The sequence below is a fragment of the Somniosus microcephalus genome, chromosome 10 (assembly GCF_052327205.1).
Source record: "Somniosus microcephalus isolate GS21.2 chromosome 10, FLI_Smic_1.0, whole genome shotgun sequence".
NCBI lineage: Eukaryota > Metazoa > Chordata > Chondrichthyes > Squaliformes > Somniosidae > Somniosus > Somniosus microcephalus.
The window spans coordinates 126,182,521-126,202,654 of NC_140996.1; positions in this window are offsets into that span (position 1 = coordinate 126,182,521).

Genomic DNA, 20,134 nt, shown 5'->3' on the forward strand with positions numbered 1-20,134 from the left:
TGTTGAATGAAATCTATTGCTTCACTGACAGTTAATAAAACTCTATTGTAAAAGCTGAGTGCTATTCAGAATGGGATTTTGTTTTTTTTATTCGTTCATGGGATCCGGGCGTCGCTGGCAAGTCCAGCATTTATTGCCCATCCCTAATTGCCCTTGAGAAGGTGGTGGTAAGCCGTCGCCTTGAACCGCTGCAGTCCGTGTGGTGAAGGTACTCCCACAGTGCTGTTAGGGAGGGAGTTCCAGGATTTTAACCCAGCGATGATGAAGGAACGGCGATACACTTCCAAGTCAGGATGGTGTGTGACTTGGAGGGGAACTTGGAGGTGGTGGTGTTCCCATGCACCTGCTGCCCTTGTCATTCTAGGTGGTAGAGGTCACAGGTTTGGGAGGTGCTGCCGAAGAAGCCTTGACGAGTTGCTGCAGTGCATCTTGTAGATGGTACACACTGCAACCATGGTACGCCGGTGGTGGAGGGAGTGAATGTTTAAGGTGGTGGATGGGGTGCCAATCAAGCGGGCTGCTTTGTCCTGGATGATGCCGCGCTTCTTGAGTGTTGTTGGAGCTGCACTCATCCAGGCAAGTGGAGAGTATTCTATCACACTCCTTACTTGTGCCTTGTAGATGATGGAAAGGCTTTGGAGAGTCAAGAGGTGAGACACTCACCGCAGAATACCAGCCTCTGACCTGCTCTTGTTGCAACATTATTTATGTGGCTGGTCCAGTTAAGTTTCTGGTCAATGGTGACCCTCAGGATGTTGATGGTGGGGGATTCGGCGATGGTAATGTCATTGAATGTCAAGGGGCGGTGGTTAGACTCTCGCTTGTTGGAGATAGTCATTGCCTGGCACTTGTGTGGCGCGAATGTTACCTGCCACTTATCAGCCCAAGCCTGAATGTTGTTCAGGTCTTATTGCATGCAGGCATGGACTGCTTCATTATCTGAGGAGTTGTGAATGGCGCTGAACACTGTGCAGTCATCGGCGAACATCCCAATTTCTGACTTTATGTTGGAGGGAAGGTCATTAAAGAAGCAGCTGAAGATGGTTGGGCCTAGGACACTGCCCTGAGGAACTCCTGCAGCGATATCCTGGGGCTGTGATTATTGACCTTCAACCACCACAACCATCTTTCTTTGTGCTAGGTATGGCTCCAGCCAGTGGAGAGTTTTCCCCCCGATTCCCATTGACTTCAGTTTTACTACAGCTCCTTGATGCCACACTCGGTCAAATGCTGCCTTGATGTCAAAGGCAGTCACTCTCACCTCACCTCTGGAATTCAACTCTTTTGTCTATGTTTGGACCAAGGCTGTAATGAGGTCTGGAGCCAAGTGGTCTTGGCGGAACCCAAACTGGGCATCAGTGAGCAGGTTATTGGTGAGTAAGTGCCGCTTGACAGCACTGTCGACAACACCTTCCATCACTTTGCTGATGATTGAGAGTAGACTGATGGGGCGGTAATTGGCTGGATTGTATTTATCCTGCTTTCTGTGGACAGGACATACCTGGGCAGTTTTCCACATCGTCAGATTGATGCCAGTATTGTAGCTGTTCTGGAATAGCTTGGCTAGAGATGCTGCTAGTTCTGGCACACAAGTCTTCAGCATGATAGTCGGGATGTTGTCGGGGTCCATAGCCTTTGCTGTATCCAGTGCGCTCAGGCATTTCTTGATATCACATGGAGTGAATCGAATTGGCTGAAGACTGGCTTCCATGATGGTGGGGACCTCAGGAGGAAGCCGATATGGATCATCCACTCGGCACTTCTGGCTGAAGGTGGTTGCAAACGCTTCAGCCTTGTCTTTTGCACTCACGTGCTGGGCTCCACCATCATTGAGGATGGGGATATTCATGGGGCCTCTTCCTCCCGTTAGTTGTTTAATGTGACAGGACTGCAGAGCTTTGATCTGATCTGTTGATTGTGGGATCACTTAGCCCTATCTATAGCATGCTGCTTCTGCTTTTTAGCATGCATGTAGTCCTGTGTTGCAGCTTCCCCAGGTTGGCGCCTCATTTTTAGGTACACCTGGTGCTGCTCCTGGCATGCTCTTCTACACTCCTTATTGAACCAGGCTTGGTCCCCTGCCGGGCCATGAAGTTATAGATTGTGGTGGAATACAATTCTGCTGCTGCTGATGGCCCACAGTGCCTCATGAATGCCCAGTTTTGAGCTGCTAAATATATTTTGAATCTATCCCATTTAGCACGGTGGTAGTGCCACACAACACGATGGAGGGTGTCCTCAGTGTGAAGACTGGACTTCGTCTCCACACTGACTGTGCGGTGGCCACTGCTACCAATGCTGTCATGGACAGATGCATCTGTGACAGGTAGATCGGTGAGGATGAGGTCAAGTTGGTTTTTTCCCTCATGTTGGTTCTCTCACCATCTGTCGCAGGCCCAGACTGGCAGCTTTGTCCTTCAGGACTCGGCCAGCAGTGGTGTTACTGAGCCACTCTTGGTGATGGACAATGAAGTTCCCACCCAGAGTACATTCTGTGCCCTTGCTGTTCTCAGTGCTTCTTCCAAGTGGTGTTCAACATGAAGGAGTACAGATTCATCAGCTGAGGCAGGGCGATAGGTGATGGAGGAGTTTGGGACATTTTGGGAAAGGTATGATTCTGTGAGTATGACTATGTCAGGCTGTTGCTTGACTAGTCTGTGGGACAGCTCTCCCAATTTTGGCACAAGAGGACTTTGGAGGGTTGTTGTGTATGTAATATGTGTGCTACTTTGAACCTATGGACAGGACTGCACTACTTGTTGGGCGTAGTGATACGCAGTACCACTCCTGGCCATAGGGGTATAAATAGTACTGTGGGTACTGATCTCCCCTCAGTTCCCGCCTGTGGGCATGAAGTAAAGACCTATGTATAGTCCCTACCTCCAACCAGTAAAGACCTGTTTGAGTTATACGTTTAAGTCTTTGTGTTAATTGTTCAATACAATACACATACTTAACACTGGCGACGAGTCAGGTTCTTACCCTGCGGCAGTTGAAGAGAGGTTTCAAACATCACCACCCCACTAGAAGCGACAGGCTTTAGGACTCTGAAGCCTCCATCAGCGACTGAGCACTGGAGTGCAGCAAACATCCTGACAGCTTCCAGCGACTGACAGAAGTCTTTCTGCAGTTTCCTTGTTCAACCTAGGTGGTGGGGTAAGCCGTGCAGTGTTGGCTGCAAAGACAGGGCTGGGGAAGTTGGAGAAGATAAGGGCGATCGCAATCCCTGATAAGAGCCGCGGTGAAACGCGCGAGCGGGTAAGCCAGAGCCCGGGAGGGAGCGAGCAAGAGCCGCGCGAGCGGGTGAGCCAGAGGCCGGGAGCCGCTTCAAGTGCGAGGCGCAGCGCGGGCCAGCGATCGGGACCAAAGATAAGGGCCGCACTGGGACTGAAAGGCGCGGCGGCTGCAGAAGCTCAAGGTGCGAGAGCCGCGGTGCACAGCGCGGGCTATCGATCGCGGCGAAGATAAGGGCCGCACTCGGGGGCTGAAGGGAGACGGCGTCGGGGGACGGGTGAAGACCGCCAAGCGCGGGAAAACCGCCATTTTGTGGGCGGAGGACGACGGCAAGAGCGGGAAGCCGCCATCTTTGATAACAAGTAAACAAAATAAAATCTGAGAAATTGCAAATCTACAATGCCTAAACACGGGAATATTAGCACCTTTGAAAGTGACCTCGAAGATTGGGCCATATGATACGCTTATCAATTACTTCATAAAAGGTGATGAGTCGAAGAAGAGATGATGAGTCGAAAGAAGAGATGAATAAGGCTTTTATTAGCTAAGAAGAGACCATGCTTCTTCGTGAGTGACTGAACAAGTCTGAACGAAACCCACACAGTGGTGGGTGGAGTCAGCTGAGGCATGCCTCCATACACAGCGCCACCCAGAGGTGGCAATATACAATACAGTGGTTTACCACATTCACCCCTTGTTTAATGTGAAGTCCGGCGGGGTGAAGGGTACTACAAGTTAAGTCTATCAGGAGGCCTTGTCTGACGTCCTGATCGTCGTGGTGGCGGCGGTGGTGTTGCAGCATCCGACATCGGGTCTGGTGTCTGGGTGGTTGGCGAAGATTCCTGGGGCTTTGGCATGCCGTCTGCAGGGGTTGGGTTGGGAGGGGTGGTGGGGGATAACAGTGGTAAGGGGGATAACGGTGGTAAGGGGGATAACGGTGGTAATTCAGGGGTACCCGAGGGTGCGAGATCTCGTATGGAGACCGTGTCCTCCCGCCCGTCTGGGTATGTCACCCAGGCATACTGGGGGTTGGCGTGTAGGAGGTGCACCCGCTCGACCAGGGGGTCCGTTTTATGCGTCCTCACGTGCCTCCGCAGTAGGACGGGCCCAGGAGAAGTCAACCATGCCGGTAGCGAGGTTCCCGATGTAGACTTCCGGGGGAAAACGAACATTTTCTCATGAGGGGTCGCATTAGTGGCAGTACAAAGCAGTGACCGAATGGAGTGAAGCGCTGCAGGGAGGACCTCCTGCCAGCGGGAGGTCGGAAGGCCCTTAGATTTTAGTGCTAAGAGGACTGCCTTCCAAACCGTCGCGTTCTCCCTTTCCACCTGGCCGTTCCCCCGGGGGTTGTAACTGGTGGTCCTGCTCGTGGCGATACCTCTTGTTAGCAGGTACTGCCGAAGTTCGTCGCTCATGAACGATGAGCCCCTGTCGCTATGTATATAGCTGGGGAACCCGAACAGAGCGAAGATGTCATTCAGACACTTGATGACCGTGGTACTGGTCATGTCTGGGCAAGGGATGGCAAAGGGGAAACGGGAGTACTCATCAACTATGTTGAGGAAGTACACATTGCGGTCAGCGGAGGGGAGGGGCCCTTTAAAATCGACGCTCAGGCGTTCGAAGGGGCGGGTGGCCTTGATCAGGCTTGCTCTGTCCGGCCTATAGAAGTGCGGTTTGCACTCGGCGCAGATTTGGCAGCTCTTGGTCATGGTCCTGACCTCCTCGATGGAGTAGGGCAGGTTACGGGATTTGATAAAATGGAAAAACCTGGTGACCCCCGGGTGGCAGAGGTCATTGTGGAGGGACTGCAGCCTATCACTCTGCGCGTTGGCGCATGTACCACGTGATAGGGCATCTGGGGGCTCATTGAGTTTCCCTGGCCGATACAAGATATCATAATTGTAGGTGGAGAGTTCGATTCTCCACCTCAAGATCTTGTCGTTCTTGATTTTACCCCTCTGCTTATTATTAAACATAAAAGCTACTGAACGCTGGTCAGTGAGCAGGGTAAATCGTTTCCCGGCCAGGTAATGCCTCCAGTGACGCACCGCTTCTACAATAGCCTGGGCCTCCTTTTCGACGGAGGAGTGTCTCGTCTCGGGGCCCTGGAGGGTCCTTGAGAAAAAGGCCACGGGTCTGCCCGCCTGGTTAAGGGTCGCGGCTAGGGCGAAGTCGGAGGCATCGCTCTCCACTTGGAAGGGGATGGACTCATCCACCGCGTGCATTGCGGCCTTCGCGATATCGTTCTTGATAAGAGTGAAGGCTGCACACGCCTCTGGTGTCAGGGGGAAGGAGGTGGCTTTGATGAGGGGCCTGGCTTTGTCTGCATAGAGGGGCACCCACTGGGCGTAGTAGGAGAAAAACCCCAGGCATCTCTTCAGTGCTTTTTGGCAGTGGGGAAGGGGTAGCTCCATTAGGGGGCGCATTCTGTCGGGGTCGGGCCCGATGACTCCGTTCTCCACCACGCAGCCGAGGATGGCCAGGCGCTTGGTGTGAAACATACATTTTTCCTTATTGTACGTTAGGTTCAGCCGTTGGGCCGTGCGGAGGAAATTTGCTAGATTAACGTCGTGGTCCTGCTGGTCGTGGCCGCAGATGGTGACGTTATCCAAATAGGGGAAGGTTGCCCGCAGCGCGTTCTGGTCAACCATTCGGTCCATCTCCCTTTGGAAGACCGAAACCCCGTTGGTGACGCCGAAGGGGACCCTAAGGAAGTGGTAGAGGCGGCCGTTTGCCTCGAAGGCAGTATACTGGCGGTCCTCATGGCGGATGGGCAGCTGGTGGTACGCTGACTTAAGGTCGATGGTGGAGAATACTTTGTATTGCGCAATCTGATTGACCATATCAGATATGCGAGGGAGGGGGTACGCGTCCAGCTGGGTGTACCGGTTTATGGTTTGGCTGTAGTCGATTACCATGCGGCGTTTTGCAGTGGTTTTAACGACTACAACCTGGGCTCGCCAGGGGCTAGTGCTACCTTCGATAATGCCCTCCTTCAAGAGCCGCTCCACCTCAGAGCTGATAAAAGCTCTGTCCCCGGCACTGTACCGCCTGCTTTTGGTAGCGATGGGTTTACAGTCGCGGGTGAGGTTAGCGAACAGGGGAGGGGGGGGGACTTTTAATGTGGAAAGGCTGCAGGTGGTTTGCAGCGGGCGATTTAAAAGTTGTTGGTTGCAGACTGTGAGTGGGGGGAGGGGTCCACCGTATGCTAGTGTGACACTCTTAAGATGGCACTGAAAATCCAACCCTAGCAGGACGGCAGCGCAAAGACGGGGCAGGACTAGCAGTTTAAATTTTTGATATTCAGTGCCCCCTACTGACAGGGTCACCACACAGTAGCCGCTGATGTCCATTGACTGGGACTTGGACGCCATAGAAATGCGATGGTGCGTTGGCAGAATCGTGAGGGAGTGGCTACGTACCGTGTCGGGGTGGACAAAACTCTCTGTGCTCCCGCTGTCGATCAGGCAACTGGTGGCACGGCCGTTTACCGCGATATCCATCATGGAGCTGGATAGATGGTGAGGGTGGCCTTGATCCAGCGTCACGGAGGCCAGTATGTGGCTTAGTGAGTCACTATAGTCATCCGCCGAGACGGTGGTCGGTTCCGGTGACGAAATGGCGGTTGAGTGCGTTGGATACGATGGCGGCGGATGCCATGCGGCCGGGGGTACACAAAATGGCGGATAAGATGGCTGCTCCCACGGCCCGCACGCTGCGCTGCTGGCTGGCTTCCCCTTGCAGGCGTTAGCGTAATGGCCTTTCTTCCCGCAGCCCGAGCAGGTAGCTGTCTTAGCTGGGCAGTGCGCTCTGGGATGTTTTAACTGGCCACAGAAATAGCATTTTTGGGCCTGGTTACTGGGCATCGAAGCAGTTCTTACCGGAGGCTGCTGTCTCGGTTGGGTCGCTGCAGCGGTTGGTGCCGGGGGCGGCGGTCCCGTGTCCCACGGTTTCGATTGCCATGTCTCGGCGCCGTTACGGGGGTATGCCTCGAGGTTTCGGTGGGCCTCCTCTAACGAGAGCGCAAGGGCAATGGCCGTCTTCAGGTCGGGTTCCTTGCTTTCTAGCAGTCTCTGCCGGGTGTGGTCTGACTGGAGGCCCCTGACGAAGGCATCACAGGCGAGTCCCTGCGCGTGCTCCACAGCCGTTACCGCTTTACAATCGCAGTCTCTGCAGAGTGCCAGTAGCGCCCGTGCAAATGCCCCTACCGATTCTCCCGGTTGCTGCCTGCGGGATCCCAAGAGGTGTCGGGCGTAAATTGTGTTCACTGGGCGCGTATATTGCCCTTTTAGTAGCTCGAGGGCCGCCACGTACGTATTAGAGTCCCGGATTAGCATATATACTTGATGGCTCACCTGGGCGGTCAAAATTTTCAGTTTGTGATCCTCCTCTGTAACCTGTGAGATTGCGAGGAAGGATTCAAAGCAGCTCAGCCAGTGTTCAAACTTGGCTGATGCACCCACATCTTGAGGGTCGAGGTCCAGGCGTGGTGGTCTGAGGGCTCTCAGCAATGTCTGCTGTATCCGTTGCTGTTGTTGCTCCTCAGGTGTCGCCATTTAACTTTTAGCTAATAAAATTGATACGCTTATCAATTACTTCATAAAAGGTGATGAGTCGAAGAAGAGATGATGAGTCGAAAGAAGAGATGAATAAGGCTTTTATTAGCTAAGAAGAGACCATGCTTCTTCGTGAGTGACTGAACAAGTCTGAACGAAACCCACACAGTGGTGGGTGGAGTCAGCTGAGGCATGCCTCCATACACAGCGCCACCCAGAGGTGGCAATATACAATACAGTGGTTTACCACACCATATATGTTGAAAGAGTAAAAAATTATTGTAAGGCCAATAAAATTCATGACCAAGATAAAGCTCTAACATTATTAAATTTAATGGGTGCGAAGACATACGGGCAATTGAAACACCTGTTATCACCAGATGAACCGGCGGATAAGACGTTCGATGAGATTGTTACTGTCCTGAAAGATCATCTAAACCCCACGCCGCTGATGCTAGCGGAACGATTTAAATTTTATGACAGAAGGCAGCTACAGCATGAAAGCAATGCTGATTATTTGCTGGAATTGCGTAAATTAGCGAAATATTGCCAGTTTGGAACGGGACTGACAGAGGCACTTCGAGACAAATTTGTGTGTGGTTTATTTAAACAGGATACACAAAAGCGACTGCTAGAGGAGAATGAGCTGACGCTTGAGAAGGCGGTCACTATGGCAGCAGCACACGAAGCCGCAGCGAGAGGCACGGCAGTAATGCAGCTATGGTCACCGGAGCTCAGTGCACACAAATTGGGTGTGAGTTCTGGCAAATGTTATCGTTGTGGAAAGACAACGCATGATCAGAACCAGTGTTGGTTTAAAAACCAAGAATGTAGAACTTGTGGTAGGCTTGGACATATAGCTAGAGTATGCAGGTCAGGGAAGAAGACCAGCAACAAGAAGTCACCGCAAGGAAAATACGCAAAGGTACACAAGGTGACCGAACAGGAGTCCGATTCAGACGCTAGCAGTAATGAACTGGCTAGCTTAAGCTGTAATGAACTGGCTAGCTTAAGAGTACTCAATGCTGGTAAGGGTGCAGACCTCCAGACAATTTGGGTCACGCTTCAGATAGAAGGAGTCCAAGTAAAACTGGAATTGGACACTGGATCGGCATTGACGGTCATAAATAAGAAAGATTACGGAAAGTTATTCCAACATATTCCCCTACAGGATACGGGGATTATATTGAAAACATACACGGGGCAAAGAGTGTACCCCATCGGGAAAATAGAGGTTGCAGTGGTCCACAAGGGCGAAGACAGTCAAATAATGGACTTATATGTGATATCTGAAGGAGGTTCTCCACTACTAGGACGGGAGTGGATTAGGAAAATGAATATGGACTGGCATTTCCTACAAACAATAACGAGTGAGAACTCGGTGAAGATAGTCGGCCCAGACTCTGGAACGGATGATGGTAAGCCCAACTCAGGTGCAAAAGACAAAGTTTCAGCACAGAATTCCACTGAGCAACAACAACATAGTTTAACTGTGGATTCTCAGTCTGGCAAGTTTACTGATGTGCCCATTTCTGAGGGACACCGGGCTCGAACTCAACTCCATTTCAAACTACAACAGCAATTAGAACAAATGCTTCGCCGTTGTGAGCAAGAGTTGAATGCAACGAAAGAGTTCTTTGATATAGAGTTGGAGAATCTGGAAAGACAACAGAAGCAGCTGATGGAGAAAATGGAGCAGGAGCACACAAAATGTCTGATGTCAGAGGAGTTAACGGTCAGCCAACTCCTGCATATACTGAAGGACAGGACTCTGAAATGGGAAAAACTTGAACACGAACTTCAATATTCAAACGAAAGGGGTTCGGAGCTCTCAAAGGTTATTGGAAGAGCTGAGGTGGCAACACAGACTGAGATGACTGCAACAGAGCAGCCCTTGGATGCCAAAAGTACGCTGACTCACGTCAACGTAGAACAACAGACCGCTGAAACAGCTGCTCCGGTAGAGGGATTGAATAGTCCGATCAATCAATCTCCAAAAGAAGTTGAAGTAGTAAAATCTCAAATGAGGCCATTAGTAAACGACTTGCTGAAAGCCCAGAAAAAGCTGGATGAAGAGGTACACATGAAGAAGTCTCTTCAGGAAAGATGTCTGGACTTGGAACAAAAGCTGGCTAACGCCCAGCTGGGTATGGAGGAAATAGAAGACCCTCTCGCTGGCCTAGATCAGGACGACACCGAATATTACTATGTCCTGTCCTGCCCAACTTGTAACTTCGACTCCCACCATACAGAAATCATGGAGGAGCACTGAAAGTCTACGGAACATCGGGAGAAGGTGGCTCTACTACGGAAAAAGGAGGGAGAGAAGGAGGAACTGCGCATGCAGCTGGCAGCTGACAGTGGAGCCCAGAGAGTCTCCAAGAAGCAGAAAAGGAAAAGTCGAAACAGAAGATGACCCATCTGAACCATTATTACCTCTACCAGATCACACACGTGGTCCCTCCGAACGGAGCCAATTCAGTTCGGAAGTTCAAACTGTTAAATCCATGGAAGGACTATTGAATGAGTCACTCCAGCAACGTGAACCGACTCCACCACAGAGATTGAATCTGTGAACTGTTTTCCGCAGAGACTGAATCTGTGATCTGTTTTGACATGAAGTTATCTATGTATCTATGTTATTCTGTTATGTAAACCTGAAGTTATATATGTATATATGTTATTACGTTATGTTAAATGGGGAGATGACTGTAAAGCTAGGAATGGAGGAATGTTGTGTATGTAATATGTGTGCTACTTTGAACCTATGGACAGGACTGCACTACTTGTTGGGCGTAGTGATACGCAGTACCACTCCTGGCCATAGGGGTATAAATAGTACTGTGGGTACTGATCTCCCCTCAGTTCCCGCCTGTGGGCATGAAGTAAAGACCTATGTATAGTCCCTACCTCCAACCAGTAAAGACCTGTTTGAGTTATACGTTTAAGTCTTTGTGTTAATTGTTCAATACAATACACATACTTAACAAGGGTCGACTGGTTGTTACAACTGAGGGACTTGCTAGGCCATTTAAGAGGGCAATTAAGAGTCAACCACATTGCTGTGGCTTTGGAGTCACGTATAGGCCAGACATTAGTGAACTAGATGGGTTTTTATGACAATCCGATTGTTTCATGGTCACCATTACTGATACTAGCTTTTTATTCCAGATTTATTTAGCTACCATGGTTGGATTTGAACTCCTGTCTCTGAATCATTAGTCCAGGCCTCTGGATTATTAGTCCAGAAACTTAACCACTCTGCTACCGTTCCCAGGGTTCGAATACGATTAAAGACTGCTACGTATGTTCTAGTCATGCTCCTCATTTAACCATTTTGGACAGTAGTTCAAGAGGCAACAGGGAACATGACAGGCTTCACAATTCCTGTAAACTAAGGCCTGTACCTTGCACCTACTGACAATTGAGCACTGCTGCAAGAATAACCTAGTACAGCTCTCACTACTTGCCACAATAGTCCGGCGGGAAAATATAATCTTCCCTACAACAAAAATGTGAGTGAAACATCTAGTTTGAACTAATAAGATATGGGCCCTGACATTCGGCCCCTTTGTGCCAGTTGATAAGGCCAGTTTTGGTGAAAAAATGGCAGCCGCCTCACTTCTGCGCACTTCCGGAGGGTCCCGTGGCACCCACCATTTTGGGTACGTCAGCAGCGCAGCTGTTGCCTCCGCTCGCTGGAGAAATGGTAATTAGTCAAATCGTTCAACAGAAGGAAGGACCCTCCACCAGCATTATTTAAAGAGATTGGCAACAACTTGCAGCTGACTTGCTTTTTGATTTCTATTCGCTTGTGTAAGTTTGTGCAACTGTTTGGAGCTTTCTAGAGTTATTTAAAGTTGCTTAGGTGACAGTGAGTGGTGCTGCAAGTGTAGAATGCCTTGCTTCTGATTTCAAGGGTTCTGCTCACACCACTTTCTCCCAGTCAAGAGGGATCTACATGCAGTCTCCCTCACGCTTGAATATGTCAGGGAGATGGAGCAGAGGCAGCAAAGAAGAGGACAAGCTGCTCTCAAAGGGAGGAGGAGGAGGGGCAGGAGGGCAATCAGCAGGAGACCTTACCCACCTAGGGTCTTCCGAGAACACTTTTCCTACCTGCACTTAAGCCAGGAATAGTGTATTAGGAGGCTCCATTTCACCATGGAAGTGGTCACTGAACTCTGCCACCTCCTGGAACCAGACCTGCAGCCTCAGAGCAGGGTGATGACGGTGCTGCCTATGGCCCTCAAAGTCACTGTGACCCTCAATTTTTGTGCCACTGGATCTTTCCAGTCTGGAGCAGGAGACATAGCTAACATCTCGCAGATCGCCATCCATCGCTGAATCTGGGTGGTCACAGAGGCTTGGTACTCTAGGAGAAGGGGCTTTATTGTCTTCTCTCGGAACAGAGAGAAGCAGGAGGACATGCATCTGGCTTTGCCAGAATTTCAGGCTTCCCCATGGTGCAGGATGCCATCGACTGCACACATGTGGCTTTGCGGGCACCACATATCAATCCTGAGATGTTCCGTAACCACAAAGGCTACCACTCACATAATGTGCAGTTGGTGTGTGACAAAGGGTAAATCGTGCTTGACTAATCTATTGGAATTTTTTGAGGGAGTAACTGGTAGAATAGATGGGGGAGAGCCAGTAGATGTGGTGTACCTGGACTTCCAAAAGGCCTTCGATAAGGTCCCACATAAAAGATTAGCATGGAAAATTGAGGCTCATGGGATAAAGGGGAAAGTATTGGCGTGGATAGGGAACTGGCTGTCAGATAGAAAACAGAGAGTTGGAATAAACGGCTCATTTTCTGAATGGCAGGCAGTAACAAGTGGGGTACCACAGGGATCTGTCCTGGGCCCCCAGCTGTTCACAATTTACATTAATGACCTGGATCAGGGAGTCGGATGCAGCATTTCCAAATTTGCAGACGACACTAAACTAGGAGGGGGGGTGGGCTCAGAGGAAGAGACCAGGAAGCTCCAGAGCGATTTGGACAGACTGGGCGATTGGGCGGATAAATGGCAGATGCACTATAATGTGGACAAGTGCGAAGTTATCCACCTTGGGTGCAGGAACGGGAGGGCAAATTATTATTTAAATGGCAATAGATTGGGAGAGGGGGAAGTACAGAGAGACCTGGGTGTTCTTGTACACCAGTCACTGAAGGCGAGCATGCAGGTGCAACAGGCGGTCAAGAAGGCAAACGGTATGCTGGCCTTCATAGCAAAAGGGTTAGAATACAGGAACAGGGATACCTTGCTGCAGCTGTACAGGGCACTGGTGAGACCACACCTCGAGTACTGTGTACAGTTTTGGTCGCCTCATCTGAGGAAGGATGTTCTTGCCATGGAGGGGGTGCAGCGGCGATTCACCAGGCTGATACCAGGAATGGCGGGAATGACCTATGAGGAGAGACTATGTAGTTTAGGGATGTACACACTGGAGTTTAGAAGATTGAGAGGGGACCTCATAGAAGTGTATAAAATTCTGACAGGTCTAGACAGACTGGATGCAGAAGGAATGTTTCCCTTGGCGGGTGAGAACAGAACTAGAGGACATAATTTAAGGATAAGGGCTAAACCATTTAGGACAGAGATGAGGGGGAATTTCTTCACTCAGAGAGTGGTGAACCTGTGGAACTCATTGCCACAGAGGGCAGTGTACGCCAGCTCATTAAATATATTTAAGAGGGAATTAGATATATTTCTACGGGCAAAAGGGGTTAAGGGTTACGGAGAGAAGGCGGGGACGGGATACTGAATTAAAGGATCAGCCATGATCTCATCGAATGGCGGAGCAGGCACGAAGGGCCGAATGGCCTACTCCTGCTCCTATCTTCTATGTATCTATGTATCTATGTATGATGGTGAATCCCGGTATCCTGGCAGCAGTCATAATGCCTTCATCCTGTGCAATCTTCCAGCCACCACATCAAACCCGAGGGTGGCTGCTAGGTGACAAGGGCGATCCGCTCTACACCTGGCTGATGACTCCCCTCTGCAACCACACCACTCGTAGCCAGCAATCATATAATGACAGTCATGCTATCACTAGGAACCTCATCGAGCAGACCATTGGGTTTCTGAAGCAATGGTTCCGCTGCCTTGACTGCTCGTGAGGAGCCCTCCAGTACACGGTGGAGCGGGTGTCCCATTTCATGGTGGTCTGCTGCATCCTCCACAACTTGGCCATCATGAGGGTGCAACTCATGCCACCACGAGTTCCACGACCACATCAGGAGAAGGAGGAGGAGGAGTAAGAGGAGGAGGAGGAAGGGCGGAGGCAGGCAGCAGAACCCCATTCCAGACGGTCTGTCCATGAGCGCCTAATCAGACTCTGGTTCCAATGAGTGAGACCCCAGATCCCCGTTGCTCTCCATTTCCCCACCTTACCATCCCATCCCACAAAACAAACATTCCAAACATAATTTATAAATTTATCAATCCGAATATTACACAACAGTGTCAGCTTATCACCCTTGTGCATTCCCTTAGTGTCTGTCTTTTGTGTTCCTTTGCTTACTCTTGTGCACCTACAAAGCACTATCTCAGTGGCTGCAGCATGGCTGGTGGAAGGCTGCTGACTTACCGTGGGTGAGACTGCAGATGGCCTTGCAGGATGACCTCAAGCAGCTCTGGGCCTAGGAGGCCCGGCTGTAGACTGAACCACCTTAGCATGGGAAGCAGCAGTCTGGGCTGGCTGGAGGACAGGCACCAAGCAAGGGCACTGGCAGAGTGGCAGTGGTGGAAGTAGGAAGGGTGTCATCCTGAGAGAGGATAGCAGGTTCTTGCTCCATGGAGCCACTTCCACTACTACGGGGCGGCGCCTCAGCAGTCCTAGCCACCTGTTAGAGGACAGATTTCTGGACTGCTGTGAGACTGTGCAAGCCCCTTTCAACACTCGTGAACCCAGCCACAATGGCAGCAGTCTGATCGTACATGGCACCAAGCTGAGACTGCAGGAGAGCAGTCCGAGCTTGCATTATGGAAGTCTGAGCTTCCACTACAGCACTGGGATGTTGGGTCGCTTCCGCCTGTGCTGCAATGGAAGCTGTGAGATTGCCCAACACACACAGCATCTTGGTTAGATCCACAAGTGTCTTAATGGAGTTGTCAATCATTTCAATTCTGGAAATCATGGGCTCCCACCTCCGTGCAAAGCCCCATCCAATGTTGGAGCCGGACTCCTCCATGTTCCTTGACACTGACAAAACATAGAAACATAGAAACATAGAAGATAGGAGCAGGAGTAGGCCATTCGGCCCCTCAAGCCTATTCTGCCATTTAATGAGATCACGGCTGATCATCCAAATTCAGTACCCTGTCCCTGCTTTCTCCCCATATCCCTTGATCCCTTTAGCCTTAAGAAATATATCTAACTCCTTCTTGAATATATTTAATAAGTTGGCCTCAACTGCCTTCTGTGGTAGAGAATTCCACAGGTTCACCGCTCTCTGGGTGAAGAAATTCCTCCTCATCTCAGTCCTAAATGGCTTACCCCTTATCCTTAGACTGTGACCCCTGGTTCTGGACTCCCCTGCCATCGGGAACATCCTTCCTGCATCTACTCTGTCTAGTCCTGTTAGAATGTTATAAGTTTCAATGGGATCCCCTCTCATTCTTCTAAACTCTAGCAAATATAAGCCTAATCGACTTAATCTCTGTTCATACGTCATTCCTGCCATCCCAGGTATCAGTCTGGTGAATCTTCGCTGCACTCCCTCAATGGCAAGAACATCCTTCCTCAAATAAGGCGACCAAAACTGCACACAATACTCAAGGTGTGGTCTCACCAAGGCCCTGTACAACTGCAGCAAGTCATCCTTGCTCCTGTACTCGAATCCTCTTGCAATGAAGGCCAACATACCATTTGCCTTCTTAACCGCCTGCTGCACCTGCATGCTTACCTTCAGTGACTGGTGCACAAGGACAGCCAGGTCTCGTTGCACTTCCCCTTTTCCCAATCTATTGCCGTTCAGATAATAATCTGTCTTCCTGTTTTTGCCACCAAAGTGGATAACCTCACATTTATCCACATTATACTGTACCTGCCATACATCTGCCCAATCACCCAACCTGTCCAAATCATATCGGAGTTTCTCGGCATCCTCCTCACAGCACACACGCCCACCCAGCTTTGTGTCATCTGCAAACTTCGAGATATTACATCTAGTTCCCTTGTCTAGATCATCATTAATATATATTGTGAATAGCTGGGGTCCTAACACCGATCCCTGCGGTACCCCACTAGTCACTGCCTGCCACTCGGAAAAAGACCCGTTAATTCCAACTCTTTGCTTCCTGTCTGCCAACAGTACCTTACCCCCAATCCCATGTGCTTTAACTTTGCACGCCAATCTCTTATGCGGTACATTATCGAAAGCCTTCTGAAAGTCCAAATACACCACATCCACTGGTTCTCCCTTATCTATTCTACCAGTTACATCCCCAAAATATTCCAGTAGATTAGTCAAGCATGATTTACCTTTTGTAAATCCTTGTTGAATTTGTCCGATCCTGTAACTGTTTTCCAAGTGCTCTGCTATTACATCTTTTATAATGGACTCTAGCATTTTCCCCACTACCGCTGTCAGGCGTACCGGCCTATAATTCCCCGTTTTCTCTCTACCACCTTTTTTAAACAGTGGGGTTACATTAGCTACCCTCCAATCCATGGGAACTATTCCAGAGTCTATAGAATTTTGGAAGATGACCAGCAATGCATCTATTATTTCAAGGGCCACTTCCTTAAGTACCCTAGGATGTAGATTATCAGGCCCTGGGGATTTATCGGCCTTCAATGCCATCAATTTCCCTAACACCATTTCCCTACAAATACTGATTTCATTCAATTCCTCCCTCTCATTAGACCCTGTGTTCCCCGACATCTCTAGAAGGTTATTTGTGTCCTCCTTTGTGAAGACAGAACCAAAGTATATTTAATTGGTCTGCCATTTCTTTGTTTCCCGTTATAAATTCCCCTGATTCTGACTGCAAGGGACCTGCGCTTGACTTCACCAATCTTTTTCTCTTCACATATCTAAAGAAGCTTTTACAGTCAGTTTTTATGTTCCCAGTAAGCTTACTCTCATATTCTATTTTGCCCCTCTTAATTAATCCCTTTGTCCTCCTTTGCTGAATCCTAAACTGCTCCCAATCCTCAGGTTTGCTGCTTTTTTTGGCCAATTTATATGTCCTCTCCTTGGATCTAATGCTATCCCTAATTTCCCTTGTTAGCCATGGTTGAGTCACCTTTTTTGTTTTATTTTTATGCCAAACAGGGATGAACAAATTCTGTTGTTCATCCATGTGATCTTTAAATGTTTGCCATTGCCTATCCACCATCAACCCTTTAAGTAACATTCCCCAATCCATCCTAGCCAACTCGTGCCTCATACCATCGTAGTTTCCTTTATTAAATTCAGGACCATAGTCTCTGAGTCAACTACTTTATTCTCCATCTTAATGAAGAATTCTATCATATTATGATTGCTCCTCCCCAAGGGGCCTTGCACAACAACATTGCTAATTAATCCTTTCTCATTACATAATACCCAGTCTAAGATGGTCTGATCTCTAGGTGGTTCCTCAATATATTTGTCCAGGAAACCATCCCGAATACACTCTAGGAATTCCTCCTCCACAGTATTGTTACTAATTTGGTTAGTCCAATCTATATGTAGATTAAAGTCACCTATGATAACTGCTGTGTCCTTATTGCACGCGCCTCTAATTTTCCATTTAATGCCATCCCCAACCTCAGCATTACTGTTTGGGGGTCTGTATACAACTCCCACTAACATTTTCAGCCCCTTGGTATTTCTCAGCTCTACCCATACAGATTCCACATCATCAGAGCTAATACCCTTCCTTACTATTGTGTTAATCTCCTATTTAACCAGCAATGCTACCCCACTTCCTTTTCCTTTTTGCCTGTCCTTCCTGAATATTGAATACCCCTGGATGTTCAATTCCCAGCCTTGGTCACCCTGGAGCCATGTCTCCGTAATTCCAATTACATCATATCCATTTACATCTACTTGCGCAGCTAATTCATCCACCTTATTACGAATGCTTCTCGCATTAAGACACAAAGCCTTCAGGCTTATTTTTTTAACACTCTTAGGCCTAGAAATTCAGTATAGCCACGTTTGGGGCGCTAGAGTCGGGCGGCCACTAAAGTTTGCGCCCGGCGCAAGTTCGCGCCACCTTCGCCGATATTCAGTGGCATCGCCCCAAGAGGTTGCTGCTGCGCTAAAACAGGCGATGCACGACTATCATTAGGTGCTAAGCCGGCGGCCCGGGGCGATACCCCCGAGGGCGGGCGCAGCGCAGGTGCGGCGAGTTGCTGATTGACGGCAGACACTCTGGCGCCGGTCAGCTCTTAAAGGGGGAGGGTGGATTTGTTTGCCTGCCACGCCCTGCACACTGCAGCCCTGAAGCTAGGCCTGACCACTTCTGCTTCATCTGTGCAACGCCCAGGGCTATGGAGAAGGCCAGGGAGAGAGCGCAGCGCTTCAGTGACGGCGACCTGAGGGTGCTGGTTGGCGGAGCGAAGCGCAGGCGCCATGTTCTGTTCCCTGAAGGTGGCAGGAGGCCGCTGCCCAGCGCCTATCGGAAAGCCTGGAGGGAGGTGTCAAACAGGGTGACCTCCAACAGCATGGTTGCCAGGACTCCTGTGCAATGCCGGAAAAAGTTCAACGACCTCACTCGGGTTGCCAGGGTGAGTACCCTTTCCAGTGTCCTCCTCATCCCTGCATGTGCACCTCAGTTTATGGGCAAAGGGACCTGAAAGCCCTAATGCCCAGCCCTCATCCAGCAGCTATGGGACTGTCATGAAAATCACTTGCACATTCAGCACTTTACACACTGTACAAGCTATTCGACCATGGGAGGCAGTGCAGCCAAAATCAGGGCTTCACACTGTCAGGGCTAGTCCACCATGGGAGGCAGTGCAGCCAAGATCAGGGCTTCACACTATACTTAGAGGCCGTCCTTTCTCTTGCAGGCCAAGGTGGCGCACAACCGGAGGAAGCAGCGTGAGACCGGGGGAGGCCGTCCTGACCTCAAAGAGCTCTCCGACCTCGACCAGCGTGTGGAGCGCATTATGGCAGGCCGGCTGATTGGCCCCGTCGCCAGTGGAGATGCCGACCCTGTTCTGGGCCCCAATGGTAAGGGCATCACCTTTTTGACCTCTCTCTTTCCACTTGCGCCTCAGAACAGCATCCTTTGCCACTGTCCGACCAATGCAGTGCAGGGCAGCACTCATGCCTCCCTCGCTGCTGCCCTGTCCTCACTCTAAAGCAACTCTTGTGCCTCCTTGCTTTCAGATGGTGAATCGCCAGGTGAGGAGGCGGGCCCTCAAGCTGCCACTGTCAGTGATTCAGAATTCGAGGAGGAGGAAGAGGAAGCCGGCCCATCAGTGCCACCCTCAGCCGAGGCAGCCCATGGCAATGAAGGGGACACGTCTTCCCTGGAGGGGAGCCGGGGGGAAGGGTCGGAGGAGAGTGAAGCTCCGGGGCCCAGCGGCCTGCAGCAACGCGGGAGGGGTGGGGAAGCTCGGCGGACTTCTCCCCAGAGGGTGAGTGCGGCCTCCAGTCCTGCGACGGTGAGCGCAGAGGAGGTGCGGCTCCTAGAGGAAATGGCCGTCCAGGCTGAGCGCAGGCACAATGAGCTCATGGCTGCAGTGGCAAGGATGCCTGACTCCATAGAGTCTCTGTCAAGGAGTGTGCAGGAATTCGGAGCAGCACAGGCCAGGAGTCTGCAGGACTTCGCGGCAGCACAGGTGGCTTCTAGCCAAGTGCTCAGTCGTGCCGTCCATTCACTGGCTGGTGTCATGCGGACACAGACCAGGGCCACACGGGCACTAACTGCTGCCACCCTCGCTGGATCGGCCAGGCATCGCCAGGGCACTCGCCGCGCAGCAGCAGCCCAGCAGTCTGTTCTTCAGTAGTTTGCTGCGCATGCTGCAGTGCTGGCCCGTGCGAGTGCCAATGTCTCAGGCGACCAGGGAGTACCTGTGATCTGTCAGGTTGGCACCATTCCTGCAGCCGACACTGCCACTCCTCCATTGCAGCTGCCACCAGCCGCTGGACAGACTGCTGCCGCCCAAGCAGAGTTGGAGCAGTCAGCAGCCGGCCCCTCCAGGGCCAGAGCTGGTCCAAGCCGACCCCCAAGGGCATCTGCCGTCTCGCCATCTGACCCTCAGCAGCCTTCCCCCAGCCTTGCTGCAGCCACTGGGGTCCCATTGAGGAGGAGCTACAGGGCGGGCAGGGGCCAGTCACGGATGCGAAAGGCATCACCCTCGCAGAGCAAAAAGTAGAAGGTCTGGCC